Here is an 11,677-nt window from a genome sequence, read left to right as displayed (position 1 = left end):
TTCTGGCCAGATCACCCAGTCTGGCTGTATAACTAGGAAATGTAGAAAGTTCTCTAAAAATAAAATGATCCTTAAAAAGAATCAAAGGCTGGAGAGGTTCAGAGCCTTTAAATAACTCTCTAGCTGGTGGAGAAACCAAGAAAGGAAAAAATGTGCTGGACTACATGTGATTTCATTTTCTTTTCAAATAATTTGCCTGACTAGAGAAAGGCCCAATCTAAGGTCCCAGGAGACCTAGCTGCTATCCGCAAAGACATCTGGAGTGTCTGGCCTAAGGAGGTGAACTACAAGGATTTATAGGATTTATTATAAAAGGAACTCAAATTAGCTCCCTACGTTGCCTGGGATTCTGGCTTTTTTTTTTTTTTTTTTTTTTTTTTTTAATCTAGGTTGGTATAACATATACAAGGGGGTATTGGGACATTCTGATTTCTTACTAAATCTTCCCTAGGTATTGTGTTCTTGCTTCTCCTCCAGCTTGTAAAATGCAAGTAATACAAATGTTTTCTCTATTACACTACACCTAGCATAATATATTATATTCAGGAGCCATTCAAAACCCATTGAACTTGGAAAGTTAAAATCCTTATTAAATTTAACAGAGGAATTTTGTTAGCGTCTTCCAAGTGTTCAGTCCTATGCTAATTAGACAAAAAAGGACCTTTGACCCCAAGGCATTTGCAGTTTGATAGGGGACATATTAGGAGTAAGAAACAATCAAAATAGCCAATAATAGCTATTAATCATAGGGTGTAATCAAGTATCAAATTGTGCTCTACAAGTCATACTAAAATTAAAAAGTAATATTGTTTTAATAATAGAACATTGATTCCAGTTTGTTAAATGAATGCAAGTTGGAAACCAGGTATTAGAGAAGACTGAGGGAAATTCAAGTGACTTGAACTTCAATTCCCTCACTTCTTATCATACCCCAAGAGAGGAAGTTCCAAAATTCTCAACAAGTTCCCATAGTGTGATCCAGTCTCCAGTCACCCTTTTTTTCAATAAAAGAATAAATAGTTCTTTGTATCATTATGGTTGAGTTCCACCCACCTCCGTTTCATTGAATCACTAGTCCACAAAACTAGTCTCTAGGAAGGAATTCAGTTTTCACAACTTTAGTAGATTTTTTTTTTTTTTTTTTGAGAGAGAGGTGTCTCCCTCAGTTGTCCAGGCTTGTCTCAAACTCTTGAGCCCAAGAGATCCTTCTGCCTCAGCCTCCCAAATTGTTGGGATTGTAGGTGTGAGCCATCACACCAAGCCTATCTGGTGAATCTTAAGTCTTTATCTAGTAGATCACCACCACACCCCTAAAAGGGCAAGCCCCATTCTTGAGCTGAGAGCCTTTCCTCCTTTTCTCCTATTCCTGGATGGCCTAAAGGTACTAGTTTATTCATTCCACTAATTAAAGTGACAGATTTTCAAAGTCAAAAGGGAATATTTCAAGACAAGGAATGGTCAACAGAGTTAAACACAGGCTGAGGGTTCAAGTGAGATAAATGAAAAGGAATTATGGGGTTTGACTTTTGTGGGAACACTTTGGGTGGTTTGTGTGGCAGGAATCAGGTTACCATCAGGTGCAGGGAAGGGGAAGTAGGTAGCAAGACAGGAAGACACCTTTTTTTTTTTTTTGTAGATGAGGTCTTGCTGGGCGTGGTGGCTCATGCCTATCATTCCAGCGCTTCGGGAGGCCAAGGCAGGAGGATCACTTGAGCCCAGCAGTTTGAGACTAGCCTGGGCAATGTAATGAGACCTTGTTTCTACAAAAAATAAAAATAAATTATCTGGGTGTGGTGGCATGTGCCTGAGGTCCCAGCTACTCAAGAGGCTGAAGTGGGAGGATAGCTTTAACCAGGGAGTTATGATTGCGCCACTGTACTCCAGCCTGAACAACAAAACAAGACCCTGTCTCAGAAAATAAAAATAAAAAAAGAGAGAGAGAATGGGGTTCTAAAGGAGAAAGCCTGTTTTTAGAAATGTGTGGAAAGGGAAGGAGAATGGCAAGTGATAACTGTCTAGAAGAGCATGTATCCTAAAGGAAGGCTTCTTTTATAGATGTCAGAGAAGCGTGTATTCTGAGGGAAAAAGATAATAGTGCAGATGAGGTTGAAAAGAGGGGTGGCAAGCTTACTGATGGTGCAAAGGCAGGAGCAGGCTGGAGACACTGATCCACCAGCCAAAGCCACTGGTTTCAGAGAACAGGTGCAGAGTTATCTCACCTCTGAAACGAGAGGGCAGGGTGATAAAAATGCCCTCTGCAGAATGCAACTGGGCATTGGGCTCCCGCACCTCAGGCTGGGAGAAAGAAATGACTGAGTGTGACCATCATATGGTGGTTTTCAGGGCAGATGAATTTGAAAGATAAAAAATTCAAGGTATTGCAGTCCTTGTGGAGCGGTGGCTAAAGTGATGTGCCTTAGTAGTTAATCTGAAAGGCGAAGAAAATGAAACCAACCCTGTGGATCAAAAGAAAAAGAAGATACTGGTAGATTGGCAGTCCTAATAATGTTAATTGGCAGGTGCCGTGAAAGCTGGGAGGAAAAAGTGCTGGTATGAGATGGGGTGTTAAAGATCTTGGAGGTGAAGCTGTACCAAGGTCCATGTATACACTATATTTCCCCTACCAGCTCGTAAGTTCCGAGAGGTGGAAGACTGATATAGATATACATTGTCGTGTTCCTCAGAGTTCACTATGTAAGGAAGGTTCAGATCTCATTTCTCTAATTTTATTACACATGTTGTGATGTATTAAAGGATGCTTGGATCATGTAAACTCTTCAGTACCAGTAAAATAAGAAACAAGTTCACTCTAAACAAATATATTTTTATCAGTGTTATTAAGAACTCAAAGGAAAAGAAAAAAGGCATTTCTGGTCCAAATACTGCTAAAATCACTTCATTTTTTCATTTTATCTCCCAGACTTTATCCATGTAAATATTTAATTTTTAATAGGTTGTAATTAAGATATACACACAATTATTCTAGTTGTCAAATTACCTCATTTTGGAATGAGATGAAGATTGAAATAAATATTTTCTGTGTTCCTTAATGGTGCCATAATTCATAGGTCTATCATATTTAACTATTGTTGGACATGTAGGTTATATCCAGTTTTTCAGTATTCCAAAGAATATGATAGTGACCATCTTTTTTGCATATAACCCTTTTTAAAAAAAACTTTGTGTCTCCCTTTCCCCCTGACGTTTTCTTTCAGATTTTTTTCCTTAGGATAAAATTCTAAAAGTAGGAAAGGGACTTAAAGGTGAAGCTCTTTAAAAATACATACTGCTAGAGTCATATTTACACTGCCACACCAATGTATATATTTTGATACTTTCACCAAAAATTTGCCAACAAAACCAAGAGCTAACTACAGAATATATTTAGTCTATGCCAATAAACTCTCAGATACTAGGAGAATAGTATAGGATAGGGGAAAGAATGCTGGCCCGACCTTAAGGAAGTTCAGATTCCACCCGGAAAGTTCCTCAGGATATAACTATGTGACCTTGGTCAAACTGCTTAACTTCTCTGTTCTCATGATTGCTTATCTGTACGAACGTGTTTACCAAAATGATTGTTGGTGTGTCTTTTTTAAGCAAATATTTCTGTTCCTGGTCTTCCTTACAATGACTCATTGAATAATAGCTAACACAGAGTACCTTCTGTGAGCCAGTACTTACAGTCACTGTATAAGCACATTATATACATTGTCCCATCTAATTTGTACACAAATGGGGGGCATTCAGTCCAATTATACTCAAAGAACTGAAGCAAAACTAAGATTCAAGCCAGTGCAATGGAGGCTGCCTGAGTTCTCATAGTTGTAATGGGGAGATGAGGGCTTCAAAGGTCAGCTTAATTCCAGCGTCCTGCATCTTCAACCATGCTACACTGTAAGGCCTTGGCATATTTCCTCCTCAAAAAACTCCAAGAACGTTAACCTTGAACCATTGTTTATTGTTGCAGATCTACTCTTAACACCCCAAAGATAGGCAAATTCTGTTCCATTTACACAGAGTCCCAGGAACAGCTGAGTTGCTTGTATTTTTGTTTTTACAAAAGCTTTTGTTTTAAAGCCAACTTTTGTTTAGTATGCTCATTTCTCTTGCTAAAATAAAAATAACTTCACTTGTCTGGCTGTTCTCAGTTTTTGCATTTAGTTCATTTAATTCATGACTATTTATCTTACTGTAACAGAACCTGGGTTTTTAATTGGCATTCCCTTATATAGGTTTATACTGCTCAAGATTGTTGCCTATTACTCTGCCCATGGGGCAGCTTTTATTTAAAAAGAATCAAATTAAATTGCTTCATAAAATTACAGCATGTGCTCAGAAAAGTTTTTAAAAAATTCTGTGTGCCTGGACTTCATTTTTTATTAAGAACTGCATTCAGCAGACTTCCTGTTTCAAAAATTATGGAGTGGTACCCCCTAGTGGAAGATGCAGAGAAACTTTAGTTAACTAGCACTCTAAGCACCAGAGGCACAAAAGACAGAAGCGAATTCTCTCCACTCCCTGCCACGGTGTGTTGGTTCTTTGTCACTAACTTACTGCAAAACAGTGGTCAAAGAGAGGGTGAACTCACACCAGTAATCCCAGCATTTTGGGAGGCCGAGGCGGGAGGATCACCTGAGGTCGGGAGTTCGAGACCAGTCTGACCAACATGGAGAAACTCCGTCTCTACTAAAAATACAAAATTAGCCGGGTATAGTGGCGCGTGCCTGTAATCCCAGCTACTCGGGAGGCTGAGGCAGGAGAATCACTTGAACCTGGGAGGTGGAGGTTGCAGTGAGCCGAGATCACGTCATTGCACTCCAACCTGGGCGACAAGAGTGAAACTCCATGTCAAAAAAAAAAAAAAAAAAGAGGGTGAACTGTGAGCACAGTTGGGTGGGTTGAGTTGCAGGGGACAGTATAAAGTGAAAAATGGGACTGAGATGGATAACAGAAGGTCTTAAACAGCAGAGGCATTAGGTATGGGATAGCCAGATTAAAAGACAGTTGGCAGGGTGCAGTGGGTCACACCTGTAATCCCAGCACTTTGGGAGGCCAAGGCGGGTGGATCACCTGAGGTCAGGAGTTAGAGACCAGCCTGGCCAATATGGCAAAACCCTGTCTCTACTAAAAATACAAAAATTAGCCAGGTGTAGTGGCATGCACCTGTGATCCCAGCTACTTGGAAGTTGAGGCAGGAGAATCGCTTGAACCCGGGAAGCGGAGGTTGCAGTGAGCTGAGATCACACCACTGTACTTCAGCCTGAGCAACAGTGCGAGAGTCCGTCTAAAAAAAAAAAAAAAGATAAACCAGCAAGGATAGGGTTGGACTTGAATTGTATGGGTAGAGTTTGGCTGTAGGGCTGTAGGGGTTGTGCTTGGTGAGTTGGCAGGAGAGCAACACCAGAATAGGCAAAGGACAAGTTAGGTGACAGAATTGAGACAGAGGGGAAGGAAGAGCTCTGTACTGGAAAGAAGAGCAGGGGTTGACTCAAAAGTGAATTAGGGCTGCGCCCGGTAGCTCACGCCTGTAATCCTAGCACTTTGAGAGGCCAAGGCAGGCAGATCACTTGAGGCCAGGAGTTTGAGACCAGCCTGGCCAACATAGCGAGACTCCATCTCTACTAAAAATACAAAATTACCCAGGCATGGTGGTGCACGCCTGTAATCCCAGCCTCTTGGGAAGCCGAGGCATGAGAATTGCTTTAACCTGGGAGGTGGAGGTTTCAGTGAGTTGAGATCGTGCCACTGCACTCCAGCCTGGGTGACAGAATGAGATTCCATCTCAAGGGAAAAAAGAAAAAGAAACTGAATTAGACTGCCCAGTGTGGCCAGTGAGGGGGCTTTATACCCAAGATGAGGACTGGAAGAGGGAGGGCGACACCATGACAGTGTCTGTGGAGCCAGTCAATCTTTCGAGGCTAGAAGCCACCTCCTCTGCCATCCTCTGTCCCCAGTGTAGTGAAACTCACTGGTTTGGGGGAAGTCTTCACCTCAGCGACCTCAGACTGGCTTTACCCTCTGCATAGTGATATATCTATTTGAAACTTTAGGAATTTCTTATGTATCAGGTAAATAATTAAACATTTCAAAAATTTCAGAAAGTTATCAGATTTTAAAATTGAATAAATATCTGTTGCTACATCAGAGCAAAGCCATATATTCTAACAGTCATAAACTAGGGAGGGAGGGGTGACATCCTCTAGGAAAACTCAGGTGCCCAACAAAGACATGCTTAGATGTCCTTCCCTGTGTGATATCATCAATAAGCCAAATATGCATACTCTGTTTTTTTTTTTCATTTTTTCCCCCAGAACCACCAGGAAAAAAAACTAAATAAAAATTAAATTTTATTTTTTTGTAGAAAGAGAGTCTAGCTCTGTTGCCCAGACTGGTCTTGAACTCCTGAGCTCAAGCGATCCTCCTGCCTCAGCCTCCCAAAGTGCTGGGATTACAGGCATGAGCTGTGGTGCCCAGCCTCAATAAACATACTTTCAATTCCATTACCTAGGTCACTGATTCAGATGCAAAAATACCTTGGCCCACCACCCTAGGAACCTATGTCATGTGCCTGATCAATACTGACTTGTTAATATTCAGTCTGGAGATTGTATACCCATGGAGGGTTGCAGGGGCCCCTGACTTTTTCTCTGAATAGTAACTCTGAATTTGTAGTGGCTGTATTTAAATTTTTAGTTTTCTTTCTGTAGGAAAAGTTCTGTGAGGATGGCTGCATTGTGTCAACTTCTAAGCCAAAGTTTGGGAATCTTAATGGAACCAAGACTGTAGATGATACCAGGAAGTTCACTCAGAGCAGGCTCTGATATGATGATAGGAGCTCTGGGAGCCGCTCACCTACTTCAGCTTGATATTTCATCTAGCAATTCTCTTTGACTTAGTTGGAAATTTCTGGGATGCAAGGAACGGAAACTTATTCAAGTCAGCTTTAATAAAAAGGTTGTTATTGTTCAGAGATGAGGGATGTCACAGAAGGAAGAATTGAAGGAAGCAGATCTGGCTGTCACAGGAGTAGAACGTCATGAGGCAGCTCCCTTCTCTCTGCACTGTCTTGCCTCTGCTTCTCTCTGCAGCTCAGGCAGGCCATCTTTAGCAAGGCTCTTGGTTTTTGCACCTCCAAATCTTGGCTTCTATGGCTTTTGGTTGCCACATCTTTGACTCTGGCTACCAGTGCTATGTCACCTTGCGGGTGATACAGGCATGAGCTAGCACTCCCAGCCCCACTTTTAAAACATTACTGGGTGAGCAAATTCCTTAATAAGAACATCTATAAACCCAAGTTACGTGTAAAGGAAGGGGACCAGCATGATGAGGATCTAGATCCAAAGAGGACCAGTTCAGGGAACTAAGCATGTAAAGGCTGGGCATAAAAATCTTGAGGTGAACATAGTAGCCATCTTCAGCATCCTTAAAAGGCAAGGAGTGATTTTATTCTGTATTACTCCAGAGAATGAACCTAGAATATATGAGGGTCATTACCAAGGAAACTGCCAAGGCCAGGTGCAGTGGCTCACACCTGTAATTCCAGCACTCTGGCAGGCCAAGGCAAAAGGATTGCTTGAGTGCAGGAGTTTGAGACCAGCCTGGGCAACATGGCAAAATCCTGTCTCTATAAAAAATACCAAAATTAGTTAGTCATGGTGGCATGTGCTTGTGGTCTCAGCTACTCAGGAGGCTGAGGTGGGAGGATCACTTGGGTCCAGGAGGTGGAGGCTGCAGTGAGCTTTGATTGTGCCACTGCACTCCAGCCTGGGTGACAGAGTGAGACCCCGTCTCAAGTATTGAGGGTGACTTTACACAATAGAACAACATGCAAAAAATACTTCACAGCATAAGAGTGAAGGCAGAAGGAATATATTTTTAAAAATAGAATGGAGCTGAATGAGAAGCTGGTTTGTGAAGCACCTGCCATGAAACCCTGTGGCCTTGCTGGTGGTAGTCTGCAGGGCTGCCTCAGGTTTCCTAGTGGCCAGAGAAGGGAAAGGATAAGTCATTGCATCTGTGAGAGAAAATAAGCCATTCGCTCAGAAGAACTTTAAAGATTTCTGCCTCAAAGAATAGGAAAAATGTGTCCAGGCACGGTGGCTCATGCCTGTAATCCCAGCACTTGGGGAGGCCGAGGTGGGCGGATCACAAGGTCAGTAGATGGAGACCAGCCTGGCTAATATGGTGAAACCCCGTCTCTACTAAAAATACAAAAATTAGTTGGGCGTGGTTGCGGGCACATGTAGTCCTAGCTACTCGGAAGGCTGGGGCAGGAGAATTGCTTGAACCTGGGAGGCGGAGGTTGCAGTGAGCCGAGATCACACCAGTGCACTCCAGCCTGGGCGACAGAGAGAGACTCCATCTCCAAAAAAAAAAAAAAAAAAAAAAAAAAAAGTAAGAAAAATGTTCTCCTTGGGATTCTCCCAGAGATGTTGTGAAACTGGGGAAAAATAACATCTTTTACAACATACTTACGGTAAATACCTCAGTGAGTTCCTAGGATTGTTTCTTGTAACATCTGCCAGAGTGAGACAGGATGGTGCTCGGTCAAGGCACAATTCAGAGGCCCCATGATCCAGTCTGGGTGTGCCATTCTGTGGGTCTCTGCCGTGATGTCTAAGGATGGGTTAGAGGACCTAGCAGTGTTTCCAAGATGTCCTCTGAGGGGCAGCTTCCCAACATCGCGTTCTCCTGTCCTTGGGCTTCTAAGAAAGACAGGGTTTGAACAAGGATTCTGTGGTTTAAAGAGTTTGAAACTGACCTAAAAGAAATGGGTGCATTGCTGTCCTTCACATAATCCTCTGCAAATATCTCTCATTTCCCAAAGTTCAGTAGTTAAGGAGCAGCAGTGAGTTACAAGATTAAGTATCCTTCAGTTAATAGGGTTGCTTAAAAACAAAAAAAAAGATTAAACATCCTGATAAGTTCCTGGCACACAGAGCATCCGTGTTGCCAGTTAAATACAGAGCCATATGTTTTAATAAGCCAGCAAGCTAGGGAGGGATTGACAACTTCTTATTAAAACTGAGGTACATAGCAAGGACATATGGTAGACAGAAGGCCACTGCACCTCAGCTTGGAGGTGGGCTAAAAAAGGACTGTCTGTCTGTGCTCAGATTCTCCTTAAGAAATAATTTAGTGTTTGCTCCAACAAGACAATATACCAAGTACAGCCTCAGAGATTTTAGCCTGAAGAAAGTTTAAATTTCTTATAACCAAATGTCAGTTTTTTCCATAAACAAATCTCAGTAAGTCCCTTATAGAACATCTAGCTTTTTATACTGAGAGGGGTATATGTGCATAAGTTTTAAAATGTATATAAATTAGAAAGTTGTTTTTGGATTTAGAGCAACTGGCCCTTCTTTGTGATAATAATAGCTAAGATCAATTGCCTATTAATGCCCTCTGGTTCTTTTTTTTTTTTTTTTTGAGACGGAATCTCGCCCTGTCACCAGGCTGGAGTGCAGTGGTGCCATCTTGGCTCACTGCAACCTCCGCCTCCCAGGTTCAAGCAATTCTCCTGCCTCAGTCTCCCGAGTAGCTGGGACTACAGCTGTGTGCCACCACGCCCTGCTAATTTTTGTATTTTCAGTACAGACGAGGTTTCACCATGTTGGCCAGGATGGTCTCGAACTCCTGACCTCAGGTGATCCGCCTGCCTTGGCCTCCCAAAGTGCTGGGATTACAGGCGTGAGCCACTGCGCCCAGCTGCCCTCTGGTTCTTGATAATGAAACCATAGCATTGATGAACCAGAGAAAGCCTCTGATGAACCAGAGGAAGGTCTCTATTCTATATTTCTTGTAATTGGAGTAAACACTGTATCTAATCCTCAATGGACTGTTACTCTTGACCTTGAAATACAGTGGTATTAAGTGCAGGTTTCTTATAAGCTTTTGTGGCTGAGGGTGGGAGTGGGGATGGGGAATCAATACTGAGCTTGCATATCTCGGCCTATAACTGATTTCAGTCATCTGAGTCAAAGATTATGGAAAGGTCAATAAAAACTGCATGCACTCTTAGGTTTTTCTTATCAGATTGCTCCACAAAATTGATAAAGAATTTAATAATGATCAGTGGTGAAATAGCTGGGCCTCTAGAACCTTGTGTAGAACATTGGCCCAAGAGTCCCAGAACTCACATCTTATCAGTCAGGAAGTGGCATGTATTTTAGATGCACCACCTAGTAAATTAGGAGGAGAATTAAAAAATTACCCTTGGGAAAAATGTGACAGACCAAACTCTGGTCCAATCAATAAGGAAAATTTTCTCATTAAAAATACCACCAAAGGCCAGGCATAGTGGCTCATGCTTGTAATCCCAGCACTTTAGGAGGCTGAGATGAGAGGATCACTTGAGCCCAGGAGTTCAAGACCAGCCTAGGAAACCCTGTCTCTACAAAAAAAAAAAAATTTAATTAGCCGTGTGTGGTAGTGCACACCTGTGGTCCTAGCTACTAGGAAGGCTGAGGTGGGAGGATTGCTTGAGCCCAGGAGGTCATGACTGCAGTGAGCTGTGATCACACCACTAGACTCCAGCCTGGGCAGTGAGACCCTATCTCAAAAAAAGACAAAACAAGCTGGGCGTGGTGGCTCACACCTGTAATCCCAGCACTTTGGGAGGCTGAGGCGGGTGGATCACCTGAGGTCAGGAGTTCAAGACCAGCCTGATGGGGTGAAACCCCGTCTCTACTAAAAAGACAAAAATTAGCCAGGCATAGTGGCGCGTGCCTATAGTCCCAGCTACTCGGGAGGCTGAGGCAGGAGAATTGCTTGAACCCGGGAGGTGGAGGTTGCAGTGACCCAAGATTGAGCCACTGCACTCCAGCCTGGGCAACAGAGTGAGACTCCATCTCCAAAAAAAAAAAAAAAAGACAAAACCACGAAGCTGGGTGCTGTGGCTTGCACCTGTAATCTCAGATACTAAGGAGGCCAAGGCAGGAGTATCACTTGAGGCCAGGAGTTCGAGACAAGCCTGGGCAACATTGTGAGACCCCCCATCTCTAAAACACAAAAAGAAAAATAACACCAAGAAGGGATTTTCCCTGTCTGCTCACAAAACCAGGTGATTATTCAGCCTTTATTTCAAGAGTTCTGTGGGAATAGTGTATATGCATCAGAAGCCCTACGTAATATAGTGGCACATGATTAAAGAATGAAAGTGCAAAGTAATAACATTAAAAAAAATAAGCTTATCTTCATTAACCTCCCAAGAGGGAAACAGGAGAGGTACAGGTGGGTACCAACTGTCTGTTAGGGCAAAACTCTAAAATGCCTGATTGACTACAACTGCATCAACAGACCTTCCATCTTCACAGAGGGCCTGTCAGCTGGTGCAAAAGAAGCACCTGGCCCTTTTAGCCTCATCTCAAATGACCATGGCAGGGGCAATACGCTAGAGCTTAGAAGCCTGGTGGGCTAGGCAGCAAGTGTGACAGCAATAAAGAACAGGCTTCTGAAGGACTGGTCCCGGGTCTTCCAGAAGCAGAGAAAGGACTTCCCATTGTCCCCTCCCCTGAAGGTCCACACAGCCCACCTCTGGCTGACCTTACATTCAAGTAGATATGGAATCTTATCGCAGCACTAAAATAACAGCGTTTCTTTTGTCCAGCTTGTACAAACAAAATACTCAACCAGACACCAAATCACTCAGTTCTCAGAACACCTGAATATTTTT

This window comes from Symphalangus syndactylus, chromosome 8, assembly GCF_028878055.3.
Source record: "Symphalangus syndactylus isolate Jambi chromosome 8, NHGRI_mSymSyn1-v2.1_pri, whole genome shotgun sequence".
In the NCBI taxonomy this organism is placed as follows: Eukaryota; Metazoa; Chordata; class Mammalia; order Primates; family Hylobatidae; genus Symphalangus; species Symphalangus syndactylus.
Note: the sequence above shows the minus strand (reverse complement) of the source record.